This window comes from Mirounga angustirostris, unplaced genomic scaffold, assembly GCF_029215605.1.
Source record: "Mirounga angustirostris isolate CCGP_5_RB_7025 unplaced genomic scaffold, mMirAng1.0.hap1 SCAF_6, whole genome shotgun sequence".
In the NCBI taxonomy this organism is placed as follows: Eukaryota; Metazoa; Chordata; class Mammalia; order Carnivora; family Phocidae; genus Mirounga; species Mirounga angustirostris.
The window spans coordinates 11,359,657-11,375,487 of NW_026991714.1; positions in this window are offsets into that span (position 1 = coordinate 11,359,657).

Consider the following 15,831-nt stretch of genomic DNA (forward strand, 5'->3'; position numbering starts at 1 on the left):
TTTCCTCATAGTTCTGGAGGCTACAAGTCTACGATCAAGGTGTCAACAGGGTTGTTTCCTCTGAGGGTCACTTTTCTTGGCTTATAGATGGTCTTCTTCTCTTTGTGTCTTTACATAGTCTTCCATTTGTGTATGTCTTTGTCCTAATATTCCCTTCTTATAAGGATACCAGTCAAACTCAATAAGGGCCCACCCTAATGATCTCATTTTACCTCTTTAAAGACTCTATCTTTAAACACAATCCCATTCTGAGATACTTGAGGTCGGGACCTCAATATATGAATCGGGTGGGGGAGGGACATAAATTAGTCCTTAATACACCTTTATCTCAGAAGTCCTTTACCTTGAGATCTACTTACCTTTTCCCTTACTTCCTCACTATTAAATCAATTTCATCAGTTCCATAACTATACAGGGGGATGAAAACACTTCCAGGTTAAATACACATTATCAATTGGTTTCAAGGTGCATCTCAATTTTAGAAATGTGAAATGCAAGAGAAAAAGTTATCTCAGAATAACTATGGTAACAGATGACTTGGAAAACTAAGAAATTCCTGCAATATTCAAAGAACTGAATCTCTAATGGTTGGAATTAAATTGAAATCATTATGGTCCATGAAAAAGGGACGGGAATATGGCACCCCATGTGGAGACCCATTTAGACTAGTTAGCTATGCCTTCTAAACCTTCTTAATGTCACTGAAGAGATTTTCAGTGTAGGTTGGACCTGGAGAGTGAGAAAGGAAGCAAGGGAGCAAAGGAGCTGCTCATACTTACACAGAGTTCCTTCATTAAGAAATAGAACACTGGGGCACCTGGGTGGCTCAGTTGGTTAAGCGACTGCCTTCGGCTCAGGTCATGATCCTGGAGTCCCGGGATCGAGTCCCGCATCGGGCTCCCTGCTCAGCAGGGAGCCTGCTTCTCCCTCTAACCCTCCCCGCCTCTCATGTACTCTCTCTCTCTCATTCTTGCTCTCTCAAATAAATAAATAAATCTTAAAAAAAAAAAGAAAGAAATAGAACACTGTAGGGGCACCTGGGTGGCTCAGTCGGTTAAGTGTCTGCCTTCAGCTCAGGTCATGATCCCAGGGTCCTGGGATCGAGTCCCACATCGGGCTCCCTGCTCAGTGGGGAGCCTGCTTCTCCCTCTGCCACTGCCTGCTATAAGTATGAGCAGCTCCCCCTGCTTGCGCTCTCTCGTTCTCTCTCTCTTTCTCTGTCAAATAAATAAATAAAATCTTAAAAAAAAACAAAAAACAAATAGAACACTGTACAATGACCGCTTTATTAGACACAGGCTTATTTTTTTTTTTTTTACCAGAACCCTCTTCTTAGATTTCTACAGTGCCCTAGTTCCTCCTCATAGTAACTACATAAATACCCAGTAGGCAGCCAATAAATATTGAGTGACTGATTTGATATCAACTTCAGGGATATTAACACAGGAGCAATATTAATGCCAAGTAGCCTCCAACTTTATTTCTGAGGATGAGGATGTGTTGGTGTGTTCCCCCTTGATCCTATTACCCACTTCTAATTGAGAGGCAGAGTTTCCTGTAAGGACAGCCACTTCCCAAGGGTAAATGTGAAGCCAAAATTCAAGCCTCTTTCAAGTACTTCTTCTTCTACTTCAACACTTTACCCTCAAGTAAATAACTTCAGTGTTCAAATTGGATATTAAACATTGAACAAATAGAAACTGAACTCTAAATGGTTATCTTGACTGAGTTCCCCCAAGACGGACAGCCTCTACCTTGCACTGCTACCTCTCTCGAGGCTTTCACTTACCCCCCAAATTCTGCTACCAGCTCTACCTTCCCGCTTGCTTCCTTCAGGAACATTGCGAATGACTGAAGGCAGGTAAATATCAAAATCGATGTCTTCTCTCCCACTCCAAGTATTTCCTCGTTTCTGCAGTTTCTAAAATAACCCTCTTTGGAAATCATCTGAAAAGGGTGTCATTCTCATTTTGATGTTTCTAACCACAGAACCCAGGCCTGGGCTGCCCTGTAATTGTTTTTCTTTGGTGAACTGATCAAAAGTCCCCCGGCTAATTATATCATCTGGAAAGCAGGGAGAGGCCATGGAGGAAAGTGAGTGCCATTCATACTAATTTGGCTTCAGTGACGAGGTCGCCACTGTGCAAACAGGCTAATTCTTTGGATGTTGACCAAAAAGAAACAAGAGGGAGAACGAGCGCAAGCAAGACAAACAGGCTGCTATTCCTGGGTCCATAAAAATATACCTTTGGAAGCGGTGTAGGGAGGAAAAAAATATTTTGTAATTCCCACCACGGCATTTGTCAGTCTCGTGTCTTCCTGAATAAACAGTGCTCGGTTGGCACCGAATGGTACACGCAATTTTCCAGCTAAATAGCTTTTTTGTCTGTTATCAAAGTTATTGACCCATGCGGATTGTTGCCCGGTCACTTGCTCATCCAGGTTTAAGGCAAAGGCATAAATTGTGCCCATTTAATCCCTTCGTTTTTAACAGAAGGGGAGTGAGGCATTTAAGTGCTGGGAAACTTCTTAGCCTGAGTAGTCTTTCTCAGGAGTCAGCTTTCTCCACCAGTGCCTCTATTCATGTGGGATATAATGTTATTTCATTTTCCTCTGGTCGTCTTACATCCCTGGAGAGAGCTTGACTCATGATATAATTATATGCTCAGCCAGTTCCCACTGAGAGTCACTCCAGACTGCCACCAGCCTGCCCCCCGCAGATCTTCCACTCCAGTGCCAAAGAGCACAGAACTCTGCCAGAAACAGAGTGACACTTTCTGCAGAACGGTTAATGATTAGGTTCTCGGAGAGCAGTTTGCAATGACTATCCTCTTTCCTCCGAGGGGAATGGTGAGCGCTGAGGGTAGTGACTCACTGCAGAACAAGGCCGATTTGTGGTCTCTGGGGCTGGTCAGCACAGCCTGTTCAGTCCTCCTTGGTGGTTCATAAAATGGCTCCTGGAGGACAGATTTTCAAATGTTTGGGAATTTAGGCTTGTTTCTCAGTAAATATGAATACTACTATTCAAGTCACAGTGTGGACGTGAGTAAGGCTGCCTTGGGGATGATCGTGACAGCCCCCTCCTACTCGATGGTTTGTTACCTGCCCTTACTTCCACCTGTCCTGGATAGAGATTAATCGGGGCCATGGAATCCCAGCTGTAGAGGGGACACAGGAAAATCATCATTTGTAGTTGCTTGACTTCACATGAGTAAATTGTCTTCGTACTTTTTGCAATTATTTCCAGAGCTAGAAGCTTCTTAACCAACTCATTTGAGAGTCAGAGCAGAATTTTCTTTCCTAGCCCTCAATATCTTTCTCTTCTCTTCTGGTCGGCACCAATTCAGACTGGCTCCATCCGACCTAGTATTTCTGGGTTCCAAGGCTTTAGTCAAATCTTGTGCCTTTCCTGACTCCCAATCCAACTTATATTCTCCCCATTTTTTTAATCATGGCACCCAGCTCTTCCTTCATAGTTTTTACCATTATTTGTAATTATATATTTACTTGTGCAGTTATTTGTTTAAAGTCTGTCTCCTTCCACTAGGTTGCAAATTCCATATCTGTTTGTTTGTTTTCACTACTACTAAACCCAGGGTCTCACATAGAACCTGACACAAAGTTAGCCTTTAATATACATTAGTTATGATTAACATTATTATCACCATCATTATTAACTGATGGATAAGCATTTTAGGATCTACTTAACTAAATTTTTCGTGCTTTTGAAAACAGTCACCACTCTCTGGTCACTGATTTTTTCCAATTTTTCTCTTAGACTTATTTCCACATGTATCATAAAGGATTCTGGATCCTTCCTAAAGGGAAAACCATAAGGACAAGTAGTCCATATATTTTTCTGTCATTTGAATGTTGTGTTCTCCTTGTGGCCATACGCTCATGGGACTAACCCAAACTGTTCTTTTCCCAGAAGGTCTCAGAAGCTTCAGATTCATAGTTCAGTTTCATTAAGAGCACCCAAAACTGTGTCAAATAGAAATGTTTTCCACCCAGTTATCCTCTTTATCCCAATGATCTTGCTGAATTGGCTGGAAAGCATTCCACTGGATGACCCTGTGTTGCTACTGCCTGAAACTAGGCCCTGTAGCTCAGTAAGAAAAGGAGTCAAATGGTCAGAAATAAGGGTAACATCAGTCCAACCTTACTCCTCCTGGTCAAGGGGGCCTGGGAGTAACTGGCGAGAGCCTGTCACCCAAACTCAGTGTGATCACACACCCTCCACACCTCAGTGGCCCTATGTTAATTCACATTTCCTATAATATGCTTTGCGCCAGGACCCCTGAAAGAAAAGGTCCTATCGTTCTTTCATTCCAAATGGTCTCCCCAAGCACAGCTCTTAAGACAACATGGCAGTCATCTTACCCTGCCTGTTTCTGAGTAGCTGCTGTAAAAAGCTCTGCCCTTGGGGTCAGGATACCTGGGTCCTCATCTCAGCTCTGCAACTTATCAACTGTATACGTTTAAACAGGTATTTCCCTTCTCTGAGACTCAGATACTGTAATTGTAAAGTGAGGGTACTACTCATAGGGTTGTTGTGATCATATAAATAATAATAATTATACTAATAATAACAACAATAATCATGCTTCAAAAATCACAGTGCCTAAGACTTCTTAGAACCCTCATAAGTATTTATAGGATCTGTTCAACCAAGGTTCCCAGGATAATTCATAAGCTTATTGAAATGTGATTTTTAAAAATGTATCAATATTATCAAATATTTTTTGAACTACCATTCCTGTCAAAGCAATTGGAATGCAATTAAGAAGAAGGCCTTGCCCTTAAAAAGTTTTTGATTTAGTCAAGGACACTCAACAGAAAGATGATGTGATACATGGCCATAGAAAGAAATGTGCACTGAGCAGCAAATGAATGGCCTGAAAACAAATGCCTCCAGCATCACAGATGGCAGTTCTTCTGAAGGGTGGGGCTAAGGGAGACATTTTCGGGGAAGAGATCACATCACTTTTGTTTCAGTTAAACTTTCCTGTATAACCAACCACTCCAAAATTTGGCAGCTTAAGAAAAATGATTTATTTTTCATGACCCTGTGGGTTGGTTGGGAATGTTCTTCTGCTAATCTCTAGGCTCAGTCCCAAGGTGGCATCAGCTGGAGGGTCTGCTGCACTGGCCGTTGCTAAGGGCTGTTGACTGGGGGTCTCGGTCCTTTCCTACGTGACCTGGATCCTCCCCTAGGCCATTCTGCTGTCCTTGCATGGAGATCTCAGATAGCACCCCAAGAGGGCAAAAGTGGGACTACAAATCTCTTATAGGCTCAAGCTGCAAAACTTACACAATATCATCTCCTCTTCAGAGGTCTAGTCCAGATTTAAGGGTGTGGAGAGGAACAGCAATCACATTGCAAAGAGGCATAAATACTGAGATAAGATTTGGTGATGATCAAAAATTCTACCAGAGCTTAGTTTTGTAATTATCTGTATATAAATTTGCCTTGTCACTATACTGACAATCTCTCTAGCGCAGGTAAGATGTCTTATTAACTATTTGCAGTGACTAATATAGTCTGGGGCAGAGCAAGATCTCAGGAAGGATTAGCAAATAAATAAAGGAAGAAACAAATTATAAGCAGGTGTAATATTATGTGTATGCCTATTAATAGTGTGATAACAGAAGTAGTTTTGCTGACTTCCATGTCTGGCATGAAAGAATAACAGACTAGATTAATCTTCCCAATTTAAACAATTAAATAAGAGGAAAGATACATGAAACAATCATTTTCAGACAACAGTAGGACAGGATACTGATTCCTAGAAAAGGGAAGCAAACAAGGTGAGAGCTACAGGCGCTCCAGGTTATGGCTGGTAAAGGGTTTCCAGGGTGTACTGCAGAAAGAGAAAAGTCAAACAGAGCCTAGTGGGTGCCCTGAGTTGAGAAGACAGAAGTCACAGTTAGAGGAGTCCAAAGTGGCCAGAATTCACAGAGAACACCAAAGAAAGACAAAAGATTGCCTAGAGAGTGGGAGCCCTGTGTATCTTTGAGTCTTTGGCTAAAGACTGATCAGCAAAACTTTATGAAGAAACTACAGTGGCCAGGGGAAAAAAGGTAGAAAAAGCAGGCAGAACTCACACAAGACTAGAGCTCACACAAGACTAGACAGTGGTCCCACCAAGCAGAGTGGAAATACTTTGCTGTGGGATATATTGTGTTCCCCTAAAACTCATATGCTGAAGCCCTAACCCCAGTATCTCAGAATGTGACTGCATTTGACCTAGGGCCTTTAAATAGGAGACTAATTTAAACTGAGGCCTGTAGGATGGGCCCTCATCCAGTATGACTTTTGTCCTTATAAAAAGAGGAAATTTGGACACAAATTAAAACACCAGAAACGTGCATACATGGAGAGAAGACCATGTGAGGACCCAGCAAGAAGGATGCCCCTCTGCAAGCCAAAGAGAGAGAAAACTCAGAGAAAACCAACCCTGTTGACACCTTGATCTTGGACTTCTAGTCTCTGTATCTATAAGACAATAAATATTGTGGTATTTTATTACGGCAGCCTTAGCAATCAAATGCAGACCTTGTAACATATGAGGCATTGGACTTAGACCCTCAAAAGAGTATTGACTCAGAAGTGGATCCAACTTAGCCATAAACTGAAGTCTGCTCTGAATCCATCTGACAAAGCTTCAAAGCAAGCCACAAACTATTTCCAAATAAGTACATCGCAGTACAAAACTAAAAAAATATTTAGAGAGATACAAAAGAAAAAGAGAAGGAGAGAGAAGAAATCTTGCACCCAGCAATGTAAAACTCACAAGTCTGACATCCCATCAGAAAATTACCAAGCATGTGTAGAAACAGGAAATGAATTCATAATGAGGAATTAAATCAATCAACAGAAATGCATCCAGAAAGGAAGAATACAGATAATGGAATCACTAGATAAAAACAGCTATTATAAATAAATTCCATGTGTTTCAGATGATAGAGAAAAGCAGGAGCATGATAAGGATAATTATGGAAGATATTTATGAAGATTGTGGGATATAGTTGTGGAAGTATGGTTATGGAAGATATTTTAAGAGATCCAAATCAAAGTTCTCAAATGAAAAATACAATGTCAAGATGAAAAATATACCGGATGGGATTGCCAGCAATTTGTACATTGCGAAAGAAAGTGAAGGAACTATCAGGGGACTGCAGGACAACATGAAGTAACCTCCTACATGTATAATCAGAGTCCCAGGAGAAAGAGAAAAAGAAAGGAATAAAGAAAAAATACTGGAAGAAATAATGACAAAAACTTTTCAAAATATGATGAAATTATAAACACTCAGGCCCAAGGAATTCACAAAATCCCAAGAAGAAAAATGAAGACAATTACACCAGCACATGCCATAATCAAATTATTTACAGTGAGTAATAAAGAGAAAATCTTTGTACAAACCATAGAAGAAAAAGGACATATTACCTCCAGAGGAAAAAGGATAATAATTACAGGCTTCTTGTCAGAAACAATGTAAGCCAAAAGACAGTGAAGCAACAGCTTTAAAGTCCTGGAGAGTGGAGTGGGAGGGGCTCTATCAACCTAAAATTCTATACTCAGACAAAATGCCTTTCAAAAATGAACACAAGGGGCGCCTGGGTGGCTCAGTCATTAAGCGTCTGCCTTCAGCTCAGGTCATGGTCCCAGGGTCCTGGGATCAAGCCCCCGCATCCGGCTCCCTGCTCCGCGGGAAGCCTGCTTCTCCCTCTCCCACTCCCCCTGCTTGTGTTCCCTCTCTCACTGGGTCTCTCTCTGTCAGATAAATAAAATCTTTAAAAAAAAAAAATGAACACAAAATATTTTCTTAGACATACAAAATCTATAAGGATGCATCACCTGAATACTATATTACAGGAAATGTGAAGCAAAGTCCCTCAGGCAGAAATAGGATGGCAACTAGAAATTTGGATGAATATAAAGGAATAAAAAGTGACAGAAATACAAAATATGTGTTTAAATATAAATAATTGTTTATCATTATTTTAAACCTCTTTTTTGAAATTGACAATTTAAAGCAAAAATCATTTTTAAATGAACTGTTGGGCTTACAGCATATGTAGAAGTAAAATGTATGATAATAATAATTCTAAGGTAGGAAAGGAAGAAATGGAACTATAGTCTTATAAAGTTCCTATACTTGATGTAAAATGGTATATTACCAATAATGAGCTAAAGATAGACATGATAAACCTAAAGCAATCACTAAAAACATTTAAAAAGAGGTGTAACATGATTCATGATGTAATGTATGGTGATTAACATAACATAATAAATAAATAAATAAATAAATAAATAAATAAATAAATAAATAAAAATAAAAAGAGGTGTAACAGGCCAATAAAAAAGATAAAATGGAGGGGCACCTGGGTGGCTCAGTCAGTTAAGCATCTGACTTCAGCTCAGGTCATGATCTCAGCATCCTGGAATCAACCCCCATTGGAGATGGGGGGCTCTTCACTCAGGGGAGTCTGCTTGTCCCTCTCCCTCTACCTCTCTCCCAACTTGTGCTCTCTCTCTCTCAAATAAATAAATAAAATCTCTTTAAAAATTGAAGAACATAAAATAAAATAAAGCCCTAAAAAAATAATTAATTAATTAATTAAAAAAATAAAATGGAATCATAAAAAATATGCAACTAATCCAAAATAAGACAGAAAAAAGGAGAAGCAAATGGGACAAACAGAAAATAAACAGCAATCACATCAATAATCATATTAAATGTAAATGAGCTAAATGTAACAAGGAAAAGCAAAGTTTAACAGATTGGAAAACAAACACAAAACTGAACAGAAAGAAAATTACTTGCTAACTACAAGAAATGAAATGAAATTTAAACATAAAGACACAAATATTTGAAAGTAAAAGGATAGAAAAAGATATGACATTCTAGTACTAATCAAAGAAAATGGAAGTGACTATCTCAGTATCAGACAAAGTAGATTGCTGGTAAGTAATATTACAAAAGAAAAAGAGGGTTGTTTCATAGTAAGAAAGCAGTTACTTTATCAGGAGTACATACCAATCCTAAATGTTTATGCAGCTAGTAATAGACATTCATAATATACGAAGCAAAAACTCAGGGAAGTGAAAGGAGAAATAGGTAAATCCACAAATATAGTCAGATATTTCAACACCTCTTTCAATAAACGATGGAACAGGTACACACACAAAAGAAAAAACTAGTAAGGATTTAGAAGACAAGCATTATCAAACAACTTTACTGAATTAGCATTTATAGAACACTCTACCTAGCAATAGCAAAATACAATTGCCAAGGGCTCCCAGAATATTTACCAAGGTTAACCATATTCTGAGCCGTAAGACAAGTCTCAACAAATTTAAAAATATGTAAATCATACAAGGAATGGTCTCTGACCATAACAAAATTAAATTAAATAAGAGTAACAAAAAGACCTTTGCAAAATCTCCCCATATTCAGAAACTAAACAATGCACTTTTAAATAACCCATGGGTCAAAGAAGGAATCAACAGAAAATTAGGAAGTATTTTCAGCGGAATAAAAATGAAAACAAGGGGCGCCTGGGTGGCTCAGTTGGTTGGGTGGCTGCCTTCGGCTCAGGTCATGATCCTGGAGTCCCAGGATCGAGTCCCGCATCGGGCTCCCTGCTCAGCGGGGAGTCTGCTTCTCCCTCTGACCCTCCCCCCTCTCATGCTCTATCTCATTGTCTCTCTCAAATAAATAAATAAAATCTTAAAAAAAAAAATGAAAACAAGACATATCAAAATTTGTAGGGGTACAGCTAGAATAATAAAATGTATAGTGCTAAGTGTTTGTATTAGAAAGGAAGAAAAGTCTCAGATCAACTCTCCTAATGTCCACCTTCAGGGACAAGGAAAAGAACAGGTAGTGCAAATTAATAGCAATAATAATAAGGGAGCAGAAATCAATGAAACAGAAAATAGAAAAATAATATAAAAATTTATTAAACCAAAAGTATGTTCTTTGAGAAGATATGCAAATTTGATAAACATCCAGGAAAAAAAAGTGAAGAAATATAAACCAATATTAGAAATCAGACAGGAGACATAACTATAGATCCTGTAAAATAATAAGAGAACATTCACTGGCAAGTACTGGCAAACAAGAAAATAATTTTAGGATGTAAATTCTTCCTAAATTCATGACTAGATACAACATAATCACAATCAAAATCCCAGTAAGCCATTATATACAAATTGATAAGCTAATTCTGAAATTCATATGGAAATTCAAAGGATGTAGAATAATACTCTGGTTACTCTTCAGATCATATAAGTCTTTCACCTTTTAACTAAGAAGTTTTGAAACAAAAAGAACAAAATTGGAATATTTACACTACCTTATTTTAAGATTAAATATAATCTATTGTAACCAAGACAGTATGGTATTTGTATCGACAGACAAACAGATCAAAAAGAGAGTTCAAAATATGTATAGATGGTCTACTGTCACATAATTATAAAAATTAACTCAAAATTAGTCAGAGAACTAGATATAGAAGTCCAAACTATAAAACTTCCAGAAAACAAAGGAGAAAATCATGGTGACCTTAGATTTGACAAAGATTTTTAAAATAAGCATAAAAGACATCATCTGTAATAATAGATACCTATAATTTTTCTATATATCTATAATTTACAACATATATAATAAGTTGGGCCTATTACAAATGAAAAACAATTGTTTTTCAAAAGACACTGTTAAGAAACTATAAAGCAAACCATAAACTGGGAGACAAGATTCGTAAACCTTATAGCCAATCAAGGACTGGTATCTAGACCATATAAAGAACCCTTTCAACTCAATAATAAAAATACAAACAACCCATAAATGGGAAAAGATTTGTACAGATATAACATTACAGAAGATACATGGATGGCCAATAAACAGATGAAAATGCAAATTAAAATCACAATGAGAAAAACTAAAATAACTAAAAATAAAAATAACTCTAAAAAATTTTAAACTCGCCATACCAAGTGTTAGCAAGTGGAGGAACTGAGACTTTCATACCCTGCTGATGGGAATTTAGGAAAGCAAAATTGTATAATCACTTTGGAAAACATTTTGGCAGTTCCTTAAATAGTTAAACATTCATTACCCAGACATTCCACTCCTAGGCATTTATCTAAGAGAAACAAAAACATACCCACACAAAGGCTTGTACATGAATGTTCACAGTACTTTTATTTGTAATAGCCCAAAACTGGAAACAACTGAAATGTCCATCAACAGTTGAATGAATAAATACATTGTGGTATAGCCATACAATAGAATTCTACTCAGCAACAAAAGGGAACTAACTAACTCTTGATATTCACAATATGAACGAATAAAACTAAAAATAATTTATGCTGAGTTGAATAAAGCCAGTCACAGAAGAGTGCGTGTTCTATGATTCCATTTATATAAAACTCTAGAAAATGCCAACCACTCTATATTGACACAAAGCAGACCAGTGGGTCTTCTGGGTATGGGGACACTAGGGAGGAAGGGATGAATTCCAAAGCACTCTGAGAGTGATGGAGAGTTCATTATCTCAGTTATGGTGATAGTTTCATGGGAGTATTCTTATGTCAAACTTGTCAAATTATACATTCAAATATGTGCAGTTTATTATACACCAATTATACTTAAAGATTCAAAAATTAATAATAATATTAATGCCTAATACAGGCACCCAGTTGGCTCAGTCAGTAGAGCATGTGACTCTTGATCTCGGGGTTGTGAGTTCAAGCCCCAAGTTGGGCATAGAGCTTACTTAAGAAATTTAAGTAATTTTAAATTAAATTAAATTTTTTATTTAAAAGAATATATTAATGCCTAATAATTAAATGGAGCCTACTATGAGCTAGATCAGCAGTTATCAATCTTTTTCATCTCAGGACACTTTTATGCTCTTAAAAGTTATTGAGAATCCCCAGAGCTTTCCTTCTGTTAGTTTTATTTAGCAATATTTACTATGTTAGAAATTAAAACTGGAAAATTTAAAAAGTATTTAAACAACAATATAAAAATTATAATAAACTCATTTCTATGATGGTGGACAACAGTATCCATCACACAGAGTTGTGATAAGGATTAAAATTTAGCAGAGTGCCTAGGACACAGGAAAACTCAAAAGATGGTAGATATCAATACGGAATTCTGTAGAATAGATCATTAAGAAATGAAGTATTTTACTTCCAGTATAATCGAAAGTAATGCTAGGGACAATGATAGCTGCCTGTCAGTGTGTGGCTAAAGACCTAAAATAGAACATAAATCTTATTACACACAGAGACTTAGAAGTAGCTTTACATATAGGTCATAAACTTCCCCCAAAAAAACTTAACACGTGTTCTTAGGTTTATACGAACATAGCATATAATTTTTTTCAAAGGCATTATAAGTCAACTGGAAATTAACTGATTATTCAACAGTGATATAGAAAAAAAGTTCCAATAAGGCAGGAAAAAAATCAACATGCAAACTAAATTCAAATCAGCACACTAAAATAAGTTCTGAATGTTTATATGTGAAAACACAAAAATTCTATGAAGAAGAGAATCCTAAAATTAAAAACAATGGGGAAACTTGCAAAGAAAAATAATTAAAATTCACGAAACATTTAAATTTTTATTAAAAAATAAGTGAAATTTTACCCCCCAAAAAGGAAATTTTTCTAGGTAAAAGCTCATAATAGAAACAAATAACTGTGTGGGGAAAGTATTTCCACAAACATACATCTTAAGTATGAAATAAACTTTTTTAAGTAATCGCTGCACCCAATGTGGGGCTCAAAATCACAACCCCGATATCAAGAGTCTCATGCTCTACTGACTGAGCCAGCCAGGTACCCCTTAAGTAAATATTTTTAAAACTAAGAACTTCATAGATAAATGAACCAAAATATGAATTCATATTCACACATTAGAAAAAAATGCTGAGCCTCACACTCAAGAACAGTGTGCATATACAAATGTCAAACGAAGATATACAATTTTCTTGTCGGAACAGGAATTTTTTTATGTTCAGAGCATTTTCTAAGGTGATAACAATAACTATGAAGGTACAGTCAGAATTCTCTACTGGTGTTAGAAATTCAATTCAAACCAACTTAACAAAAAAGAAAACATAGAGGGGGAAAAGACAAGGAGTCAGGAGGGAAGGAAAGGAAGTTGACGTGTTGGCTCATCTAAGTGAAAAATAGAGGAGTACCATTTGCCGGGCTTCAGTCATGGGTGGACCCATCTAGTAGTCAGAATTCAGCTCTCCCTTCACCATCCCTCAGTCTGCGGGGGACAGGTTCCCAGGCAGGTGGTATTCACATGCTAGAAAATAGGACCAACAGTGCTTCCAGCATACCTGGTTCTCTTCATAGCTCACAATTTTGAATGAAAAGAAGAGAAACTCCCCTAATTATTAAAAAAAAAACAAACCTGTGATAGCCCAGCCTGGGTACCATACTGACCCATCATGAACTTCTGTGTTATTGTTTCTATTTGGGGAAGCCAGGGAGGAAGTACTCTACCTGATTGTCCCTGGTGATGGAGATGGCAATGTACAATGGCAACCCCAGGTGGATCACAAGGTGGAAGGGAGAGCAAGTTCACAAAAGGAAGGGATACTAGAAAAATAACTTAGAACACACTCTTGTCTATAGTAGAAGAGTGAATTGATCCAAATTTCTGGAAAACAACTTTAAAATATGTATCAAGCACTTTAAAATGTTCCTGTCCTTTAGTCTAGCACAAGGTTGAATCTCCTTGAAGACAGGGATTACATATATATATATTTTTTTTTAATTGCAGACCAAGAACATTAATATAAAAGAAGAAAGCAATAAATGATGAATAAAGGAACAAGTAAATAATTCCTCTTTTTGGATTCTATCTTAAGAAAATCAATCAAAACTGATTCATGGATTTTAACACAAAAACATTTATTGTACACAAAATGACAAATTACCATGGACATACTAGGTAAACTAGAATACTACTAGTAGCCTCTAAAAATAATGTTTACAAATAATTTTACTAACATGGGAAATGCTTATTATGCATGTTAAATGAAAAATACAGGATAAAAATATGTATTAAGTCTATTTATATGGATTTATAATATATATTCATACATTAGAGGAAAAGACACAAAAATATTTATACCGGTCATTTCTCCATGTATGGATTTCTTTAATATTTATATTTCTTACTTCCATATTTTCAGTTGTCTAAAGCCTGTATGTGCTGTTTTTAAAACCAGAACAACAACAAACAAACTCATTAAGAAATAGTTGACAAAATAGCTGCTCTTTGTAACATTGTGATTTGAGGGTCATTGTAGAGAGATGAGTATCCAGATCTCACTGGAGATGAACCAGGTAGGGCACTAGTTTCAGAATAGCCTCCAGGGACAAAAGGATTCAAGGCAATGGATTAAAGTGGAAGAAATGTTACTGAAGGCTGCATGAGATGTGCTCTGGGGTGGAGAATCCAAACTTTAGAAAAACTAAAGCTTTCATGAAATAAACAATAAAATAAGTCAAATCTAAAAGCCAAGGAATGCAAACAAAGAAAATGAAATCTCGTAGGCTCTGTAGTGGAAGAAGCTGTCACTTCTTAAAGAGGCCACTCTAGGTTAAAGTGGCAGTGCCCCCAAAAGCAAACTCAACTGAACGTTCCACATTGCTAAGTTTGAAATGGTAGACAGGAAGGCTGGGAGTGGTGGTGATGGTGTGCATTTCTTGTCTGAAGGAAGGAAGAGATTTATTCTCGTGATTTATTCTCTCGTGACTCGAAAGAAAGACAAAGATGTGTTTGCTGGCTTTTCATGTGTCTCTACCCTACACCTGGTACTGATTTTCTTTTAGAATGCGGCATACTGAGGGATTAGATCCAGAAGATAAAGGGCTCTAAGAGGCCATAGGAGACTTGGAGCACAGGTGGCAGAAGGTTCCAAGATCCAGGTGACAAATTTCAACTCAGAGTTGATGAAAGGGAACCTGTCCACCCTCACTGCGCCTCCATACCCAGACCACAGTATGGTTTTGGCTGAGAGAGCACGGGCTTTCGCATAAGCTGGTTCTCTAACCGGAACCTTCTATGCTCTCCTCTACACCTAGTTAATTCCTGCCCAAACTCCACACTCAGCTTTATGGTCACATCCCAGACCTTTCTGAGCAGGCTAGATGCATGGTGATGTGCTGTGCCACAGACTTGACCTTCATAGAATTTGCCTCCTTTGCAATTTATATGTCTTTAGGATGACTTGATTAATGTCAGTCTCCTCTGCAGATTGAAATTCCATGGATTCCTGGTGCCTAGTACAGTGCCTAGAATACAGAAAACTTGTAGCAACAACAACAACAAAATTTTCAGTGAATGAATGAAGGTAGAGGAGAACCACTAAGCTTTCCCTGCAGTGCAGGAATGCAGTTCCTTTATGGCAGGTCCCCGGGGCAGGAATGGTGGTAGATGGCCATTCTTGAGCAGCTGGCAGGCAGCAGCTGACTAAGTACTCCAACAGAAAGGAGGGTATCGAATGGTATAGACATCCCAGATTCCAAAGAAAAATGACCAAGTCACAAAAAGTGCATCCATATAGAAATTCACCCCTCTGCAGTAACACAGTACACACGACCCAAGATCTCTGCAGCAAAGTCTTTCATTCCTGTAATCACATGAATCTTGCCCTAGTGGGAGATGGAAATGCAGACTTAACATGGAGTGAATTGGGCTGTCTTCTTATCATTCTCAGTCCTCTTCTCCTTTCCACCCAGTGTTCTCATACTTTTTCTGTTCTTTCACAAACCCTCAGTTCT